Consider the following 12,655-nt stretch of genomic DNA (forward strand, 5'->3'; position numbering starts at 1 on the left):
CCGACTCTTGGGTACATGAGCATCTACGTGACGTACTTTTACCACTAGCTTCTCTATCCGAACAGCAATATCTTGCCACAGTGCGGCCGCCCAGATGGGTTTACCTCTGCGCTGCCAGTTGCTCTTCTTCCATTGCTGTAGCCACCTCCAGAGGGCATTCGCCACCATCCATGAGTCAGTATAGAGATAGAGCACTGGCCACTTCTCTCTTTCAGCAATGTCTAACACTAGCTGGATGGCTTTCACTTCTGCAAACTGACTCGATTCACCTTCTCCTTCAGCAGTTTCTGCGACTAGTCGTGTAGGACTCCATACAGCAGCCTTCCACCTCCGATGTTTTCCCACAATGCGGCAGGACCCATCAGTGAACAGGGCATATTGCCTCTCATTTTCTGGCAGTTTATTATACAGCGGGGCCTCTTCAGCCCGTGTCACCTCCTCCTCTGGCGACATTCCAAAATCTTTGCCTTCTGGCCAGTCCGTGATCACTTCCACAATTCCTGGGCGACTGGGGTTTCCTATGCGAGCTCGTTGTGTGATCAGTGCGGCCCACTTACTCCACGTGGCATCAGTTGCATGATGTGTAGAGGAGACCCTCCCTTTGAACATCCAGCCCAGCACTAGCAGTCGGGGTGCTAAGAGGAGCTGTGTTTCAGTACCAACCACTTCTGAGGCAGCTCGAACTCCTTCGTATGCTGCCAATATCTCTTTTTCAGTTGGAGTATAGCGAGCCTCGGATCCTCTGTATCCCCGACTCCAAAACCCCAGGGGTCGGCCTCGGGTCTCCCCAGGTGCTTTCTGCCAGAGGCTCCAGGTAGGGCCATTCTCCCCAGCTGCAGTGTAGAGCACATTTTTAACATCTTGTCCTGCCCGGACTGGCCCAAGAGCTACTGCATGAACAATCTCCCGCTTAATTTGTTCAAAGGCTTGTCGTTGCTCAGGCCCCCATTTAAAATCATTCTTCTTCCGGGTAACTTGGTAGAGAGGACTTACAATTTGACTGTAATTTGGAATATGCATTCTCCAAAAGCCCACAACACCTAAGAAAGCCTGTGTTTCCTTTTTATTAGTCGGTGGGGAAATAGCTGCTATTTTGTTGATCACATCCATAGGGATGTGACGACGCCCGTCTTGCCATTTTACTCCTAAGAACTGGATCTCCTGTGCAGGTCCCTTGACCTTACTTTCTTTTATGGCAAAACCAGCCTTCAAAAGGATTTGGATTATTTTCTTCCCTTTCTCAAAAACTTCTTCTGCCATGTTGCCCCATACGATGATGTCATCAATGTATTGCAGGTGTTCTGGAGCTTCACCTTTTTCCAGTGCAGCCTGGATCAGTCCATGGCAAATGGTGGGGCTGTGTTTCCACCCCTGGGGCAGTCGATTCCAGGTGTACTGGACGCCCCTCCAAGTGAAAGCAAACTGTGGCCTGCACTCCGCTGCCAAAGGAATGGAGAAAAATGCATTAGCAATGATGTCAATTGTGGCATACCACTTAGCTGCCTTTGATTCCAGTTCATATTGAAGCTCTAACATATCTGGCACAGCAGTGCTCAGCGGTGGTGTGACTTCATTCAGCCCACGATAATCTACTGTTAGTCTCCACTCCCCATTAGATTTCCGCACGGGCCATATGGGACTATTAAAGGGTGAGTGAGTCTTGCTGATCACTCCTTGGCTCTCCAATTGGCAAAGCAGCTTATGGATGGGGATCAGGGAGTCTCGGTTGGTGCGATATTGCCGCCGGTGCACCGTCGTGGTAGCAATTGGCACTTGTTGTTCTTCAACCTTCAGCAACCCCACAACCGAAGGGTCTTGAGAGAGACCAGGCAGGGTAGGCAGCTGTTCAATCTCCTCCGTCTCCAATGCAGCTATACCAAAGGCCCACCGGTACCCTTTTGGGTCCTTGAAATACCCCCTCCTGAGATAATCTATACCAAGAATGCACGGGGCCTCTGGGCCAGTTGCAATGGGGTGTTTATGCCACTCATTCCCGGTTAGACTCATTTCAGCTTCCAATACGGTTAGCTCTTGGGATCCCCCTGTCACACCAGAGATACAGATGGGTTCTGCCCCTTTATAACTTGATGGCATTAGGGTGCATTGTGCACCAGTGTCTACTAGAGCCTTATATTCCTGTGGGTCGGACGTGCCAGGCCATCGAATCCACACTGTCCAGTAGACTCGGTTGTCCCTCTCCTCCACCTGGCTGGAGGCAGGGCCCCTCTAATCCTGGTTAGAATATCCGTTACTCACTTTTCGCACACGTGAATCAGAAGTCCCTTCAAGAGGATGAGAAATGGGATCAGCCCATCTACTGCGTCTGGGGGACTGCTCACGGGAAACTGGAGCAGCAGCTTTCCAAGAAGAATCCTCTTTTCTGGTTGCTTTTTCTCGCAACTCCTGTACCCGTGCATCCAGGACTGAGGTAGGTTTTCCATCCCACTTCCTCATGTCCTCTCCATGGTCACGCAGGTAAAACCACAGATTAGCCCGTCGTGTGTACTTTCTCTCTCCTCTCTCTTGGGCAGAGGAGTGCTTACTCCCAATAGCTGCGATGCGGGCCTGTACAGGTGGGGAGGAGGACATATCCACTTTGAATTGCTGGAACTCTCGGGGCAATTCCTCTACAGCCGAGACACAGGCCCGTAGGGAGGAAGAGAGACTTCCTTCGTATTGCCGGAGTTGGACAGCCAATTCATCCACCGTTTGTCCATAGCCTTCTTTCCAGGACATTACTGCCAATGAGTTGGCGTAGGTTGGTGGTGCACTTCGTAGAAACTTCCGCCACATGGGTTGTGTGCATTGGACTTCATCTGGATCTGTGGGTGACTGCGCATTTTCTGGATCATTATAAATCACCTCCAGCACGGCTAATTCCCTCAGGTACTGGATACCTCTCTCCATGGTGGTCCACTTGCCTTGGTGACATGTAACTTCATCCTTGAAGGGGTATCTTTCCTTTACACCTAACAGAAGTCGCCTCCAGAGGCTGAGGACTTGTGTTTTTCTCCCAATTGCCTTGTCGATGCCCCCTTCCCTAGACAGAGATCCCAACTGCTTGGCTTCCTTACCCTCTAATTCCACACTACTAGCCCCATTATCCCAGCATCGGAGCAGCCAGGTAACAATGTGCTCACCTGGGTGGCGGCTAAAATCTTTTCGCATGTCACGCAACTCACTCAGGGATAGAGATCGGGTAATTATTTCAGGTTCTGCCTCTTCCTCCTGTTCTCGCGATGACCCTGGTTCATCTTCATCTCTCACTAAGCGAACTGATTTCTTTGTGTGTTTCTTTTTCTGTACAGGGGCGACTGATACTGGCACAGGTTGGTTCTCTGGTTTAGCTGCAGTATCTGTCACCGGGGTTGGGGTAGCCACGGTGCCTGTTGTCGGGGTTTGGGTAACCACAGTGCCTGTTGTCGGGGTAGGGGTAGCCACGGTGCCTGTTGTCGGGGTTGGGGTTGCCACGGTGCCTGTTGTCCTGTTTTCCATCTTTTCCATCTTTTCCCCCTGAGGGTGCTGCCTAATATCAAGTAGTGTTTGGTAGATACTGGCCAGGGCCCAGCACAGTGCAGTGACTTGTACATCTTTGGAATAGCCACAGCATTTTTCTTTCAAATATTCTACCACTTCATGAGGGTTCTGTAGTTGTTCGGGAGTGAACTTCCAAGCCACTGGAGGTGAAAAGTTCTCTAGATACCTGCCCATATCCTCCCACATGCCGTGCCACCCATGAATATCCAGCTTTGGGGCAGATCTCTGGGTGGTACTCTTAAAGAGCCTTTTTGTAGCCCTAAACAAGACCTGAAACATATTCAGGAGGCATAGCACTAACAGCACACTGGCTTGCGCATCCCAAGGATATTCAAAATTCTCAAAGGCTGTTGTAATTAGTCGGAAGGAGAGAAGGGAGGCAAACGGACGGGGGGAAGCATCCCACCCTAACTTCCCCATGGACTGAGTGTAATTACCAATAAACTCCGATAGAAGGTGCCCGAAGTATGGAAATGATATCACTGCCTCATACAGATACCAGCTTAACCTCACGACCAGTGATGTAATCATTTCACAAGTCGACATTGCCCAGTACAGCAAAATGATAATCCCAATCACTCTCCCAGAGGTGAGAAACGTAACTACAGGCAATACATAGAGCACATAAGAACTTACAAAATGCCACCATGTAAACAAATGAATCAACATTGTGACTAACATCTATTTATCTAATATAAGAAATGCATTTAACAAATTTGTTTCAACACGCTCTGCCCAGATCTGTCGTTATCTCAACCCTTCTAGCCCCACGTTGGGCGCCAAAAAGGACTGTCGTGGTTTCAGCCCAGCTGGTAACAAAGGACCACGCAGCCGCTCGCTCACTCCTCCCGCCCCCCTCCGGTGGGATAGGGAGGAGACGGAGGAGAGAAAAGAAAAAAAACCTGGAACCTCGAGGGTTGAGATAAGGGCAGTTTACTGGGACAACACACAAAAAAAAGGTTACAACAACAACAACGGTACTAATGAAAGAATATACAAAAAAAAAGTGATGCACAGTGCAACTGCTCACCACCCGGAACCCGACGCTCCGCCACCGAAAATCGAGAGAGCCCTCCCCCCGGCCCGCTCCCCATTTATATACTGAGCATGATGTCACATGGTATGGAATAGCTCCTTGGCTAGTTCAGGTCGGCTGCCCCGGCTATGCCCCCCCCCCCCACCTCCCAGGTTCCTGTAAAAATTAACTCTATCCCAGCTGAACCCAGGACAACTGGTTAAGGTTAAGCTCAATATTTAGATATACTGCTGATCTTTCACCTCCAGAGTAATTTCTCCCTTTTCAAATACAATTTTTGCTCCCAATTGTTCCAACAAGTCTCTTCCCAAAAGTGTCTTTGGGGAATTAGGCATATATAAAAATTTGTGAATGCCCCATTGTTTCCCTAATTTATATTCCAAAGGTTTACAAAAATATGCCTTTTCACTTTGGCCAGTTGCTCCCTTCACCATAACATAATCATCTCCCAGGGGCATCAAGGCTTGGTTTAAAACTGAGTATGTTACTCCTGTACCTACCAAAAATTCTACTTCCTGTTGTGTTTTCCCTAGCTTAACTATAACCAGTGGATCTGCTAGGGTAGATTCCCCAGGTTCCCGTCAATCTTCCTTCACATGGGCTACCGTTCTTCCTGTTTGAGCCCTCTGATTTTCTTTCTTATTCTTTGGGCATTCCTTTTTCCAATGACCGAATTTCTTACACAAAGCACATTGATCCTTGCCCAGTCGGGGCAAGTTTCGTCTAGGCCCTCTTCCTCTTTCTTCCTGGATAACAGCCATTAATTTCCTTTGCCCTTGCCTATACCCTTCTTCTCTGTTGCTAAATACTCTCCATGCCTCATCTAACAATATTTCCAAATTCCGGCCCTCAGTGGGGCATAGCTTCTGAAGTTTACGCCTGATATCTCCTGTTGATTGCCCTAAAAACAGGGAAACTAATTGTTGTATTCCTACCTCTGACCCAGGGTCCAGCGGTGTGCTACGGCACATCACATCCCTCAGTCAATCCAGGAATTCGGATGGAGACTTGGAAGGACTCTGTTTAACTGCATATAAAGCTGACCAATTTATAGTTTTGGGGATTGCCCTCTCCATTCCTTTTGTAATCCACTCCTGATACCCCTGCAATCTTTCCATATGTGCAGATCTATTAACATCCCACTTTGGGTCTTGGAGAGGGAAATATTCCTTAATGTCCCCTCCTGTAATCTTATAATGATCTTCAGCTAGATTTCCTGCTGTTTTTAAAATCAGCTGTTTCTCTGTTTCGGTCATATATTCTAATAATAGCTGTATATCCTTCCAATCAGGGTTATGCTGTTTTCTAATAAATTGGAAATGCTTAGTTACTCTTACCGGATCTCTCCTATAATCTTTTGCAACCTTTTTCCATTCTCCTAGGTCAGCAGTAGAAAAAGGTACTTTGATTAACATTGTCCCGCCATCCGGCCCTGCCGCCTCTCGGAGAGGTACTTGTAGTTTTCTTCCTAGTACGGGAAGATACAGGGCTGTCCGGGGGGGTTGGAGTTCTATCCGAGTCTGCATCCTGTTCCTGTGGTTGAGGGGGAGGCTTAAACAAATCAGTTAGATCTTGTTCTGGTACCTGATGAATTTTATTTGTCTTTGTACATCTTTGTCCAATACTACATGCCGAACAGCACCGCCTCAGTTTACCTCTAAGCTCCTTGCCATTCTCTCGCTCAAGTGCAAGCACCATGGGGTCCTGTGGGGGTACCATTCCACAGTCCCTTTGCCACTCTGGGTGGTTTCGGAGGGTGAAAAACATGTCTGCATACGAAACCTCATCCCATTTTCCTTCTCTCCTTAAAAACAGCATTAGTTGTAATAGAGTATTATAATCTATTGACCCATTAAGTGGCCACTTAGCATCACCTTCTAGCTTATACAACGGCCACCATTGATTGCAATGTTTAATAAGATTCTTTTTATTCTCTGTGCCCCCCATTCCAACAATATCCTTCCAGTGTGCAATTACACACCCCAGAGGACTCTTCCTCAATATTCCCCCTTGATTGTTTCCCATTTTATAACTTCTCCTTTTAATAAGCTTCCATGCAAATCGTTTCTTACACCTCTTTATAGTCTTCTCCCAGTTGTCCTCCCACACGTCCCGAATTTCCGGGATTAAATTTTCCTTTCCACACACCAATTTCACTATTTCGGCTACCTTTCCAACCACAAACAATCTCAACTGTATACGTAGCCGTTCCCCTCTTATCCCAGGGAGTCCAAACCCGACACTCAGGGCATTCAATATCCCCTCCACAATCTATTTGCAACCTCTGTTTACACCACACACATTCCAGGACATATGAGGGCATACACTCATTTCCTGGATGTAAAAGACACCATTCTAATACCCACATTTATGCGATGCACCATACAGGGACTTTCTTATACCAACACCACAAAATGATTAAGATAAGCAAATTCAAACTTACAATTACAACTTTAACATATAAATTCAAGTTCCAAATCATCAGGGAGTCACACTTCGTTTGTCTCCGGCCGTACCCCTTGTGGAGTTACGAAACTGCGGATCAGAACTCTACACACGCTCTGCAGCTGAGCTGCGTCTCTTTTACTCAAACATTCAATTCACAATTTTAGACATTTACACATTAACAAACATATATACACATATAAATCTCAACATCACACAAAATATTTAACATAAAATTTCCAAACATTCACGTCATACAATCATCGCTCCAGTTGACAACCTTTCAGCAGCTGCAAAAATGTACCAAATGCAATTGCGAGGGGGTCCACTTACCCCAAAAATGCACCAAGCGCAATTGTGAGGGGTGCGCTTACCCTTCTCCTGCCTCTTATATACCAGTCATCAACAGGTCCGTCCTGGCTCCCGATACCGGGATGCAGCGGTCACCCTGGATTTGCTCGATCTACCCCCAAGATCGCTAGCGGCCGCTCTATCGGTCAGCAAATCCCCCCCTTGTTACCATACAGGGTACCCTCCTCCCATACGGGGACTATGCTGCACGCCAGACGTCTCTGCGCGATTTACCAGCTGCCCCGGCCCGTACTTTTACAGGCTCCCTTTGTGAAACATACCATTTGGTCCGCGGCTTCAGGAGGTTGTTGTCTGCTCCCGTGGTGAGCGGCTGGCAGCGGAGGCTCCTCCGAGGAAAGTGCTCGGGGTGTGCCTAGGGGCATCCGCTCTGCAGTCGGTCCCGCAGCCGAGCAGAGAGTCTCCTGGCTGGCTTGCCAAACTGACGTGCGGAAACAGACTCCACAATCAGTGAGATTGTAAAGTAGGTATGTTCATTCAGCGCTGGGCAGCACAGGGGGTAGTCCCACCAAAGTCGTGCGCGCCTGACACGGCAACTTACTTCAAATTTAAACAGTCAAGTGTTACATATACATAAGATTTTCTAATACGCCTATACATATGCATGACCTATCCCCGCTTCATATTAAAATTATTTCCAAGAAGTCATTTCCCTAAGTCCCTCCTAACTGAGTCTGCGCAATGCCTCCTTGTGGTGGTCGTAAAGATGAAGGCTGTATGTCTTCCTCGCGATGAACTCTTTACCTCTTGCTCCTGCGCAGGCTCAGTCGCCCTTTGGCTTTTGTTCAAATCGCGTGGCCAATCTTGGCTGGTTCTTGGGGTCGACTCCTGCTTCTCATCAGGAACTATCCCTTGCTTCAGTTGGTTACAACAACATATACATTAATCATTGTCCCTCATCCCTTTGAAGTATGTCTATTGCCATTAAAACTCTATTACAAGTTAGATAATCATTAAACAGCTCCTACCCAAATCCATTCTTTACCATAATCATTGAACCCTTACCTATATCTAAAATAAGTAACCATGCTGATATATTTCTCCTAAAATTTCTAGCCCCCCCATCTCAGTATTATAACATCTGTTATTCTTATGGCAGTGATAGTTCATGGTAAGCCTACTCAACCACTATAGCAACTCGAAAGGAGCAGTGTCTTCTCTCTTCAGATGAGATGTGCTAGAAGCATGGCTAGTTTGTACTTCAGGCTTTGATTTCTAGAATACTGCCATCACTGGCTGGTGTCCTGTACAGTCCTTTAGCCGTTGTTGTCTTGTTTGTAATTTAACATGTTTCCATATGGTGTATATCACACTTCAGATCTTACTCCATATGTGTTAGTGGTACACAATTCAAAGAATGAAGTCATTCAGACAAAATACATCCACATTTGAATTCTCGCCCCTGTCTCCTGGCTCTTCTTTGTCCATATGTCAAAGGCCTGGTCCTATCTAACTGTATTGTGACTTCTGTCAACACTTAATTTATTATTGCTTCATCTAGGTAGTTGGAGGAATTATAGCAGACCTAAGACTTGAAGCTTGTTCATAGGATCATAGGGTAATTCAGGTTGGAAGAGACCTCAAGAGGCCTCTAGTCCAACCTCCTGCTTAAAGGAAGTACGGTTTGAGATCAGACCGGGTTTCTCAGGGCTTTATCAAGTCTGGTTTCAAGTCTCCAAGGCTGGAGACCGCACAGCCTTTCTGGGCAGCCTGTTCTGCTGCTCAACTGTTGTTTTAGTGAAAAAGGTTTTCATTATATCCAGTTGGAGTAGCTCTTATTCCAGTATCTGCCTATTGTTTTTCATCTTCCTACTGTAGACTGCTGTGAAGAGCCTGGCTCAGTTTCTTGATGACCTCCTCAGAGGTATTGGAAGACTATTCTTAAGTCCCCCCACAAAAGCCTTCTCTTCTCCAGGCTGAGCAAACACAGTTCACTCTTGCTGATCAGACTTTGCTTAGAGCATGGATTAAGTGAATTTTTTCTTGTCAGTAGGTTAGTATATGTTATTACAGAATAATATGTTAATATAGAATTTGAATTGGTTTAGATTAGTTATTTGTCACGTTTTTCTTCTTCTGTGGACTAACTTTAAAGCATTTGTTTTTAGCTGCAAGCGGTTAACAAATTCAAATCTAAATTTCACTTTGAGTCTCATGTGACTGATACCTCATACAGCAACATACCACTTCATACAGCATGAGTAAATACATTTTAAAGGGGGTCACAAGCTTATTTGGACTCCTCCTCCTCCTCCTCCTCCTCCGTTGGCCTTGGCATTCCCTCTGTTTCTCGCTTTTTGTTCCCCCCCCTCTCTCCCTGGGGTGTTTTTTGCTCTTAAATACATTTTCACAGAGGTGCCACACGTGGTGGATGGTCTCAGCTGTGTCCTGTGGTGGGTCTGTTTTGGAGCTGGCTGGAACCAGCTGTGTCTGACATAGGGCAACCCCTGGCCTCCTCCCACAGAGGCCACTCCTGCAGCCCCCCACAACCAACACCTTGACACCTACACCCTGCACAAGAATTTAAAGACAGCAGTTGACTGTATTCGGACCTTTGCTAACACTATTTATTCCACTTCAGTTGTAGGGCTTCTTTTGTTTTGTTTTTTTTACCTTGTTTTAGTGGCTAAACATGGCTCTCTAAAAGTCTCTTCTATAACTATGGGCCTGAGCAAAAAAACCATTGCTCTGTCATCTGATAAATAGATGTAGGAGGAGAATGATGTTGATCTCTGTACTCTTGCTTTTGTTCGATAGATGCTTACGCTGCTCTGAAAAGGAAGTAAATATTGGGAGATGATAAAGTTCAGAATATCTTCTCTGAGAGATTAGAGGGAAAATTATATGAAATTGGGCAGCCGTTTGTGTTTGTTCTAGTTGGGAGGGTTTTAAAGCTCTTGTAAGTCTGTCCAGTGCCTGTAAAAGAAGACCAGCTAGAAGACTTGAAAGGTGCAGCGTCAAGTTTGTCCTTTGTATATCAGCAGATTCACTCCGCAGGCTCTGTGCTGTACAGGTTTGTCAAAGGAAGAACAGGATCTCTGTCAGTGGCTAAAAGCAATGGGTGTTTTACAAGTAGTGTAAGTACCGTTGTAATCCAGCTTGCTCTCCTTCCCTCTCCAGTCTCCTCACTCCACTGGCTTCAGAACCACGTTTTACTTGACAGCAAAACACAAATGTGATTAGTGAGAGTCCTGCTACTTCACAAAACTATACAGCCTCCATCTTGTAGAGGGCTAGTTTAGCCTAAAGATGCGAGAGATTTATGTCTGCTGAACTTGAAGCAAATATATTTCAAAATTATAGCTGTCCTAAAATATTTCTAATATTAAAAAGCTCAAGTTCATCAGAACTTGTTGAATCCGGAGCTGACTACAATTTGACTTGAGTACAGTGTTATGAAGCAAGTATCTTTCTCTAGAAACCCTGTTTTTTAAAAAAATGAAAGGTTTTTAAGTTACATTCTGAAGGTTGGAAACTTTATTTTTAAACCTTTGAAAGCAAGAAATCATTATAAAAACATCTTTAATTTTCAAGGAGACTGCTAAAATAGTGCACTTAGTGATTGTAATTTTAGAATTCTATATTTAGTTTTATTTCTGTTACCAGAACAGTCAGATGGCCAGAATAAAATTAATACAAAAGCATGTAATGTTATCTAAAGGTAATTGTAGTTACAGCTTTGCTTTCAACCTTTTATTCTTAGCTGTTAAGATCTTGAGCTTGACTTTTTATTTTTCCAGTGCAGTATATTTTTCAGTATAAGCCTCTTGAATGTATTTTTAAAATAGACTTTTTTAAAGAAAATGGATAAACAGGGAAAGGATTTAATCTCTGGTATTTGGTCCATTATTTTATTTGCAACAAAATCCTTGTGATGATGCTTTTCTTGTTGTCTTGACTACAGCAATATTTTTCTATTCTTGTTTCCTTTGGTCTTAATAATTGGTATTAATGTGCAAACTTATCTTCTGAATGTTAAATTTTACTTCAAGATTAACATGTTTGGGTAGTTTATTTTGTTCACCTTTCACAATTGTAACTTAAATGTCTCATTAAATTTTACAGAGTTTTAATACACCAGTAATTTTTCTGCTGTGCAATCAAACAATTTCCCAATTTCTGCCTTATTTAACGTTGTTGCCAAGAGAAGCTGGCAGATTTGGAGAGTTGTCTTTTGACACATGTGAATTATCACTAATTTGCAGATTGAAGTACAGAAAGCATGGGGATTGGGGGGGGGGGGATTGTTTTTGGGTTTGTTTTTGTTTTTCATTCCAAATGTTCTGGTAAAACTTCTATGCATTCTCTCAATGACTTACACTCAAGTCATGCTTTATGCATCTTCAGGACTCTCCATTTACTTTCAAAATAGGTAAACTTGCACAATTTTGTGAAACATAAGTGTTAGCAGTTATCACCTGTTTGTGATAGTTTCAGGAAGGGAAAAGCCTACATTCACAGATAAAGGCAATACTGTCTTCATCTAAGTGCTGCTTTTTTCCTGTGGAGAACTATACTACTTTGTTTTGCATCAAAACTGTTGCTTTATTTTTCCAACTTTTCTTTAGAAACTGGAAAGTATGTGTTCCAGAGTGAATGTTACCACCAAATTCCCAGTTGGTAAACTCAGCCTTTCAGTGTTGTTAAGGGTTTTCCACTGAATCATTAAAGTTCAAATTAGGTTGCTGAATAATTATACTATTATTTGCAAGAAGTAGTGTGTGGTGTCCAGTTGCCGAAAGGGAACAGAGAAACATCTTATGTACTAAAGCTGAATCCTGCAAGAATTTCAGAAATGTTTATAGCTTTTTCTCTGGGAATATCTGGCAGTATGTAGAATTTGCAGAGGAAATATTAGGCTTAATCTGATTCCAGCATTACTACTTCTTTATTCAAAATATACAGTGACATAGACATCATTAGTGGCTCTAGTACAGTCACACACCTATTATGGGAGAATGACGTTGAGTTGTTAGTCTCTGCATGGAGTTCACAAAATGATTCACGTGGATCCTATGCCAGCTAATTATAGATACAAGCTTATATGCTGTGATTCACTAGTATCTCACCCCATTTAACAAGTTAGCTTTCTACCAGTCTTACTTTTCACCCTTTTTTTATCACTGCCCAAGCATCTGTGTCAAGGAGTTTATATAAACTGTCAGATACCAAGACTGACCCTCAACAAACCATGAATAGCTATGCTTAAACTAGATACCAGATTTTGCTTGCTGATCTAGTTTCTTCCACATGACTGAAAGAAGGTAT

At 44.4% G+C, this 12,655-nt stretch overlaps 1 protein-coding gene across 6 annotated transcripts in view; it reads left to right on the forward strand.

Annotated features, from left to right (window-relative positions):
* The window catches only part of LOC128136127 (ceramide transfer protein-like), a 153,412-nt gene that overhangs the window by 123,177 nt on the left and 17,580 nt on the right, over positions 1–12,655 (forward strand). The window lies entirely within an intron of this gene.

Source organism: Harpia harpyja, chromosome W, assembly GCF_026419915.1.
Source record: "Harpia harpyja isolate bHarHar1 chromosome W, bHarHar1 primary haplotype, whole genome shotgun sequence".
In the NCBI taxonomy this organism is placed as follows: Eukaryota; Metazoa; Chordata; class Aves; order Accipitriformes; family Accipitridae; genus Harpia; species Harpia harpyja.